We start from the raw sequence: 8,717 nt of genomic DNA, 5'->3' as shown, positions 1-8,717 counted from the left end.
TGCGGATCGAGTGAGCGCACGCCGCCGCAGCCGCGGCCAGGGGGTCCCGCGCGCCCGGCCGAGACGGACACGGCGCAGGAGGCGGGCCGGCCGGGGCCCCCGCACCCTAGACCTCCGCGGGAGGACGCGGGCCACCGAGCTACCCGGCCCCGGCCGCGACCCGCCCACGCGTATCGCGGCCGGTGGCCGATTGCACAGAACCTCAACAAACGGGTCCTTTCCGTGGGGCTCGAGAAAAAGAACACCATTTGACTGCGGTCGACCTGTTGCCTCACGTTGGCCGGGGTGGGGGAAGCAGAAAGGAAAAACCTGCAAGCAGGGACCTGACTGGCCCCGACCAGCAAGGTAGGAGGCCAGAGGCTGGAGCCTTGGGCTGGCGGGGGCGATTGCCATGACATCTTGATGGCTGGGAGGAACAGGGGACGGGATCCGAGGGAGCCAGCCCCTGAGCTGCCCAGGCGCGGGGAGAGGGGAAGGGGGGGGCCGCAGGCGCCCAACTCCCTGGTCCTCATTCCCAGACAGGTGAGGGGCGGCGGTGGCTTGGGCATCTCAGAGGGTCAGCCCATCCCAGCCCCGCTTTCCCCTGAGGCCCCTGGGCTGCCACCTGAACCCCAGGGAATGGGCTGGGGGAGGCGCCGGGGAAAGCTCTAGAAGGAAAAGATGCTGCCATCTTTCCCCACCTTGTGGTCGCCAGACCGGAAGGGGGGGTTGTGTTCTTGGCCAAACCCCTGGTCAGTCCCCTTTTCAGGCCCTCCGGGTCTGGACAGCTCCCGCCCAGCCCTTGGCAGATCTGCCTGCAGTCCTGTGTTGGGGGCTGGGGGACCTCTGTCCGCCTGTTCCCATCTCCCCTCTCCCTGTGAGAGCAGGCATCCTCAGGGCTGGACATTTGGAGACCTGGGCAGTGGGAAGGCTGCTCCACCCTATCCCTGCCCTCACAGTCTGGCTCTTCCGCAGTCTCAGTCTCGATCCCTCCAGCCCCCACCTCTGCAGGCCAGGTGCCACCAAGTGCCGCTGGCCCCTGCACACCCAGAGGAGCTGGGGAAGTTGGGATCTCCCTGAGCAGAGGGCCACTCTCAGGCTGGGGTGCAGCGAGCAGGTGGAGGAGGGGCTTGGAGAGGAGGCAGCACCTGGGGAAAGGGGGGTGTTCTGGGCCAGGAGGCCACTGCCAAGTCTCCATCTCTTTCTGTCTTTCAGGAACCAGTGATTGTAGGCGGTGACCTGCCCTCTCTCTGGCCTTGTCAAGGGACTCAAATCCCTGCCCAGGGGTGCCCCTGGCCCCAGGGCTGCCTGGGGAGCTGCTGGGCGAAGGGCCTGACCCAGGAGGACAGGAAGGGCCTTCCAGGCAGAGGCACGGAGGGGTGGGCTGCCCAGCGGTGCAGTTCTGGTGTGGGGAAGGATGAGACCCTGTCACCTATGCACTAGACCTCCTAGCAACGCTTTGAGGGAGTGCTGTTCTCCCCACCCCAAGATTGGAAAAGCAGGCTGGAGGCAGGGAGAGATTTGCCCTTGTCACACAGATAAGAAGTGGTGGGGCTGAATCTGTCCCCAGGCTTCCAGAAAACCTGGCAGGGCACATTGGGGTGGGGGAGGGCAGCTCAAGGCCCCCAGGGGAGCTAGGGGAAGAGAGAGGCCCAGGGTGGCTTTCCTTGGAGTGGAATGGCAGGTCACAGGGAAGACAGTCCGTGCTGAGATGGGCACAGGCGACAGTTCCAGAACCCCTTGTGGAGCCGAGGCCTCCATGCACACAGCCTGGCCTCCACAGCCACCCCGCCCCAGGCTTGACCAAAGGAGTCCTCAGCAGTCGAGGGGCACAAGCCTCTTGGTTTGGGTGGCAGAGTGGGGGTGGGTGGTAGCGTGGCTTCTGGGAACCAGGAGGGTGAAGGGATAAAGCTGGGGAGGGGTACCTGGGACCCATGCATGACCCCATCTCTTTGTCCCCAGGCTTGGCCCCCCAAGGCCAGGATCACACAGGAGAACCTCCTCTAGATGGGCTTGGATGGTCTTGCAGGTCCTGGGCGCGCTGCTTCCCCCGTTCCAGGATGACAAGACGTGGCACCGAGGGGAGCCGGGAAGGACCCCAGGGCCACAGCAGCTCTGCTGCTGGATGCTCCCGGCCTCCAGTGCTCCAAGTTCCTGGGGCTGAAAACCGAAGTGGTCTGGTCAGCCCCAGGGACCAAGTGGCCCAGTGTCACACCACCTGCCCTTCTCAGCCGTCCAGCGGGAGGCCAGGCCCTGGGTGATGGGCTCTGCCTGCCTGACCCTAGGACCGAGGCCAGACAAGGCCACCGTGTATCCCCTACTATTTCCCACAGGGTGTACTGGCTTCCTCCCTTGTGCCAAGTGTCCTGGGCTCTCTGGTCCCGGGGCCCCTTCTGCACCCCATCCCTTTCCCCCCAGGACCACTTCTGGGAGCCCGCCAGCCTGCTGACCCCATGCACAGATCTGTGGGGACAGCCTGCAAGAGCCCCACGGGGCAGCCTGAGAGGAGAGGACGAGGGGCCTCCTTAGGGCTGATGCACAGATGTGCCCCCTCAAGTCCAGGTCTCACCCTTGGGGTGACCTCCCCAGCTGCAGCCCTGTGGGTCCGAGGACACCTCTTCCCGACAGACCCCTCCTCTGCAGGGATGCCCCTCCCCGTATCTCTCCCTCCTGGAGGGCACAGAAGTCTCATGGGGCCCAAGGGACTGGGGGAGGGGGTCCGCACATCTTGAGCATGTGTTCCTGCCTCTGCTTTTCTGACCATTTTGGCCTTGAGTAGCCAGCCTGCTTCCTGCCACCGCTTCCGGCCCGCCGGCAGCCCCGGCTGCCTGGGGGGCTCTCAGTGCACTTTATTTATTTGCAGTGTTTTCCAGGCAGCGAAGCTTCTACGAAATCAGAGACACGAGCTGAGTAAGATGAGTGTCACTTTCCTGCGTGTGATTAACTGTACTGGTCAGCCCGTCTGCTGAGACCTGTTCCTGTTTCTGGTATTGTCCAATCTCGTCGCTCTAAGTTAAAAACCACACACCTCCTTGAGTTCAATAAAATAAAGTAAAACCGGAGGCCATTGTGGTGTGGTGCCCTAGCGATGACGTCACCCTGGAGGGCCCAGGGCAGGGGGAGGGTGGAGCACCTGGGAGAGCTGCCAGGGTGCAGGGGTGCAGGCCTGTTCAGAGGATGCTCAGAGAGCCGCCCTCCCGGGCCAGCGCCCCTGGAGGAGAGGACAGGAGCGCAGGCCTGGCCCAGAGGTGCACATTGTCCCACTCACAACCTTTGTTTGAAGAACCGAGCACCTACGTCTTTCCTTCATTTTACAGCCTGCGCTTAGAAAGCACTTAATACAGTCAAATTTGAGGGGGAGCTGGGGTGAAATGGGTTCCCTGCACATAATTTGTGTCACATGGAGGCCCCTCTGCAACAGCAGAGCAAGGTCCCTCTTGCCTCCCTGCCGGCCAGGTGGCCGCCCAGCTGTGGAAAAGGTGAGTCACAGGGACTGGAAGCCTGCACCCCTTCCCCCCGTGTTAGACCCGAAATGGCCCTTCATTGCTTCCCCCGAGAAACCTGGTCATGGGGTGCAAGGCTGCTGCAGGGCTACGGATGGGCAGTCAGGCAGAGAGAGGGCTGGTGACGGGGGCCTGGGGAGGACCGCCATGGCCGAGGTGAAGAAGGGAGGCCACCGTGCCCAGGGAGGAGGGCTCCTGAGGATGCAGGGTCACGGTCACACTGAGGAGCACAGCCTGGGTGAGCTCACTGTGGGCCTTGGGTGTGCTCCACCTGCTGGAGCACCCTGGCGAGGGCGACCCTTCCAACACCTGCCCCCACAGAGGGGATGGACCCCAGTCCCTGCCAGTACCCTGACCTTTCCACTGCTCTGACCCGATGGTCCTGTCCAGGTCCTGATGGTCCTGGACTCAACCCAGGGATCCGCTAGCCAGTCCCAACCAAGATGGGAGTGTCAGACCAGAGCTCAGGGCCCAGGCACACTGGTGAGGGAGGACCACTCTTCCCTGCACCTAGCAACGCAGGCACGCTTTGGCTCTGGCTAAGGGTGGCACCCTGAGCCCAGCTCTTCCACGGACCAAGCCTGGCCCCAGGCCAGCTACATGCACTCACACGTCATCAGTAGGGCGCCTTCAGGGTTGCTGTGAGCATTTGGCGTGTTGATGGCTTTCTAGCATCTGTCGTCAGGTCTCACCTGGAGCAGCCTTGTCACCAGGAGGAGAGGAAGCCAAGTGAAGGCAACTGGCCAAGTTGGCAAGAGCCTGCCCAGCCCCAGGTGCCATGCTGGGTGCTTTTTTCCCCTATCCTCCCTGTCATCCCCATGGCCATCTTTGGATGTGGTCATGCTGAGGATGTGGTCCCCAGTTGATCCGCGAGCGTGACCCGGGCAATCGGAGTTTCCTCGCCCCTTCTCCTGTCCTTGGAGTCCACGTTCCGCCCCACAGTTTCCACCTAGGAGCTGCTCCCATATCGCAGCCTTCCAAGACTGAGGTGTCGCTGGGCCTCTCTGGACGGTATGTGTGACGGAACCCAGTGAGGGCGTCACCATACCCTTGAGCCTCGGGCCGGTGGGTGTGTGGAGATGTCCTCACGCTGCAGATGCCAGGACAGGCCTGGGGTGTGAGTTCCCTCCCGCCCCGCACCTCCCCTCCCCACCTGGAGGGCTCGCCTCTCAGCTCGTTCTCTCCTGTCCTCCTCCCTGAAGCTCAGCGTGGCTGTCGTTCTACACATCTGGCCTGCCCCGTTCATCATCCTGATACCTGGGCCCTAGCAGTATCCACAGCCCCCCTGTGTCATGTTCAGTGTCTGGTTCTTTGATTTGTTTTGTTAGAAACTGGAAATGCCATTTCTTCAGCCATGTCTCCAAGGCTCTGTGGCTGCCTTCATTGGAGAAATTCGAGTTTAGAGCTTAGAAGATCTTACTCCTATCTCGACTGAAAACCAGGAGAGAGCACAATACCTCCAGATCCCATCCGGAGCCCAGGGGTCACCCCAGGATTCCCTCTCTCTCCACCATTCTGGGTTCGCAGCAGGCCTCCGACCTGGGGACGCCCCTGCCATCTCTATGGTCTGGCCTATTGGCTTCTTTGCACAGCCGTGCTGTGCGCGCTGTGATACCGCAGGGCAGCCTACGTACGATTCTCTGCTTCCTCGCAGGGGCCCTGGGTTTTCCTGCCACTTTGTACCCTTTCTGCACAGGCTTGCAGCCCACGGACCCACCCTCGGTGCCCTGCCCTCTAATGGAGGAAGGGGAGAGAAAAGTGCAGCCTTGTGTGGCCGATGCCACCATCACTGCAGGGCTCTGTGGGCAGAGAAGCTGCATGTGGTGTGGGCACCAGGGAGGCCGGGTCCCAGCAGGGAGGACGGCGAGGACCAAAGACACACTTATCCTGTGGAAGGAAGGGCCTCCGAGGCGAGGCACACACGCGAGCCGGGTGTTCACTCTCCCCTGGACGTGTGTCCCTGACCTAGCTGGAACATGGACGGGACAGTCCCCTGACTTTTCTCGTGAGGTTTTCCGAGCATCAGATGGCACGAATGCCCCTGAGACCCAGAGCCCTGTGCTTGGCACAGAGGAGCGCTCGGCTCGTCCGATGAACGCGTTTCAGAGCAGGGACACCGTCCACCCCGGCAAACCCTGTCTGCTTTCATGGGTGCCCCCCCACAACATGATGGTGCCCACTCAGGTGTCCCCTGAGCCATCAGCTCAGTGCCAGACTCCGGGGCGGGATTTCAGGACACAACAGTCAGCACGTTAACTGTGGCCCCTGGCCGTGTACCATCGGCCGACATAGGACTTGACCACTTGGGTTCAAGTACTCGAGTGTTTGGGAAACAAGATCAAATGCACCCTGGAATGGGGAAGACCTAGGATGCCAAGCTACATGAGCTCGGGGTAAATGCAGGGGAGTGAGGTTCCCCCCCCCCCCGACCATGGGCTTCCCAGCCAGCACCTTTATCACATAGGGGAGACAGGAGAATTGGGGGCACAAGTGGATGAGGCCCCTGTGGCGGACTGGGGAACGTGCCCCTCATGCACACACGATGGAGCCTCCCTAGCAGCCTGGACCAGGGGTAATGGAGCCCCTCTGGGGAGGATCCTTACCTGGCCGACTTAGGGACTAAGCTGGTCCCTGGCAAGGCACCGGGAGCCTCAGGCAATGCCCTGGGCGGAGCCCACCCTCCTGAGGAAGAAGACCACAGTCCCGGTCCCAAGCCTGAGCAAAGTCCAGTCTTCTCCACCACCTGCAGGGCCAGCCGCGCAAAACAAAGCACACATCCTGCCTCTCTGGACTCTGCCTCGTGGGTGCCCTAAGGTCACAGCGGCCTCTCAGGGCCATGCCTCCTGCTCTGTACCCACCTCAGGATACTGCTGCCATCCCAGGAGCTGGCACGTGCCCCAAGCTGGGTGCCTCCGAGTGCTCCTCGCATGGGGTCCGCCCCCACCACCCTCCAGCCGAAGGGAGCGCTTGTGGCCACTAAGCAATGGAGTGCAAGGACGTCATCGGTGACACAGCAAACATGGCGGCCACAGAGAAATGGGCTGGGGTGGGTGCCCCCGTGGGTGCTTGAGGGGGACGAGGGGCTCCTGTGTGGAGTCCTTGGGAAGACGAGAGCCTGTCGTGGGAGGTTTTTGTGCAAGGCTGCAGCCCTACAAAACGCTGGCGGCTCTGCAGCCCCAACAGCGCCGTCCTTTCTTCTCTGCCGCTCGGCCAGCACGCTGCGGGAGGGGTAAGCAGGGAGACCAGGCGAGGCTGGTGCGAACACCCTCGAGAGACACGCCGTGACGAGGGGGATTCCTCCCTGGAGCGCAGCCTTGGTTTCACATCTTAACATCAATTAATGTGCTAGTCCATATTAATACAGGAAGGGGGGACATGAGCATTGCAATAGGTGCAGAAACCAGATCTGACACAATGCAACAAAAATTGTCAACAAATTTGGTATAGAAAGGAATCTCCTCAGCCTACTAAACAATATCCACACAATCGTGCAGTGGGCACAGTACTGAATGGTGAACGAATGAGGGATTCCGGGGTCCTGGGTGGCTCAGTCATTTAAGCATCCAGCTCTTGGTGTAGAATCAGGGCATGATCACACTCCCCGTCAGTGAGTTCGAGCTTCACGTCAGGCTACGTGCTAACAGCATGGAGCCTGCATGGGATTCTCTCTCTCTCCCAATCTCTCTCTGTGCCCCTCCCCTGGTCTCTCTCTGTCTCTCTCAAAATAAATATATAAATAACAAGAAAGGGCTTCCCTCATACTGGGAAAAGAACAGAATATCCACTTTTCCCAATCAATTCAACATAAAACGGGAGGTTCTACCCAGTGGAATAAGCCTGCCACCCCACAGAATGAAATCATTCTGATTAGAAAAGAAGAAATCAAACTATCTTTATTCACAGATGATCCTATATGAGACAACCCCAGGATGTGCATGCAGAGAAAAATGCTACGAGATGCATAAACATTTGGCAAGGCCACAGGACACAAGATCAATATTAAGACAGCAATTGTATTTCTGTATACTTTCAACAAAAATTCAAAAAATGAAATTAAAATAACCTGGCGCCCTTGGGTGTCTCGGTCAAGCATCCATCTCTTGATTTTGGCTCAGATCATGATCACTCCTCAAAAGTCATTTTATGTTATTATTTTAATTTTTTAATGTTTATTTTTGAGAGAGAGAGAGAGAGAGAGAGAGAGAGAGAGAGAGGCAGAATGTGAGCAGGGGAGGGCCAGAGAGAGAGAGAGGGAGACACAGAATTCAAAGAAGGCTCCAGGCTCTGTGCTGACAGCTTGGAGCTTGAACCCAGGAACTGGGAGATCATGACCTGAGCTGACGTCGGATGCTTAACTGACTGAGCCACCCCGGTGTCCCCCTCAAAACTTATTTGAAACCACAGGCATAAAGACAGTGTGGTATTGATGAAAAGATAAGTGCATAAATAAGTGGAACAGATTGAGAGATGTAAACAAATCCGTACATTTATGATTGATTGATTATTTAAATCTGGCCTAATACATAAAATATTTTTAAAAATTACAAATATGTACATACAAAATACATAAGGTTAAGAATGCAGATCACATTTATCATTGTAACCATTTTGAAATATACAATTCAGTGGCATGAGGTACATTCACCATATTGTGCAACTGTCACCAGTATCAAGTTCCAGAACACTTTCATCACTCCAAAGTGGAAACACTAAACCCATTAAGCCATCACTCCCCATTCCCTCCTTTCCCCAGCCCTTGACAACCAAAAATATGGTTTATGTCCCTATGCACTGCCTGTTCTGGATGTTTTATAAAGATGGGATCATTCAATTTGTGACCTTTTATGTCTGGTTTCTTTACCGTAGCATCATGTTTTGGAGGTTCATCTACAGTGTTCCACGCGTCAGCCCTTTGTTCCTTCTTAGGGGTGAATAATACGCCAGTGGGTGGATCCCCCACTTTGTGTATTCATTCCCATGTTGATGGACATTTGCGTTGTTTCTACTTTTGGGCTCTCATGAAAAGGGCTGTTATGAACATTCAGGTACAAGCTTTGTCTGAACACCTGATTTCAAATTTGGGGGTTCCTACCTAGGAGTAGAATTCCTGGATCACATGGTTATTCTATGTTTAACGTATGAAGGAACCAGCAATGTGTTTCATGTAGAGGCTGCACCATTGTCTAAATACTCACTAGTAACATATGATGGCTCTAATTTTTCCACAACCCCTCC

General features: G+C 57.8%; 1 long non-coding RNA gene across 1 annotated transcript; it reads left to right on the top strand.

Moving 5' to 3' along the window:
* Positions 1-6: 6 nt before the first annotated feature.
* LOC115283704 lies at positions 7-3,041 on the top strand. The gene is made up of 3 exons (XR_003905053.1): positions 7-345; positions 1,195-1,358; positions 1,942-3,041. It is a non-coding gene; the product is annotated as an uncharacterized LOC115283704 (long non-coding RNA).
* Positions 3,042-8,717: the final 5,676 nt, after the last annotated feature.

Source organism: Suricata suricatta, chromosome X (genome assembly GCF_006229205.1).
Source record: "Suricata suricatta isolate VVHF042 chromosome X, meerkat_22Aug2017_6uvM2_HiC, whole genome shotgun sequence".
NCBI classification, from domain to species: domain Eukaryota; kingdom Metazoa; phylum Chordata; class Mammalia; order Carnivora; family Herpestidae; genus Suricata; species Suricata suricatta.
This window is presented reverse-complemented; position numbering and strand designations above follow the sequence as displayed.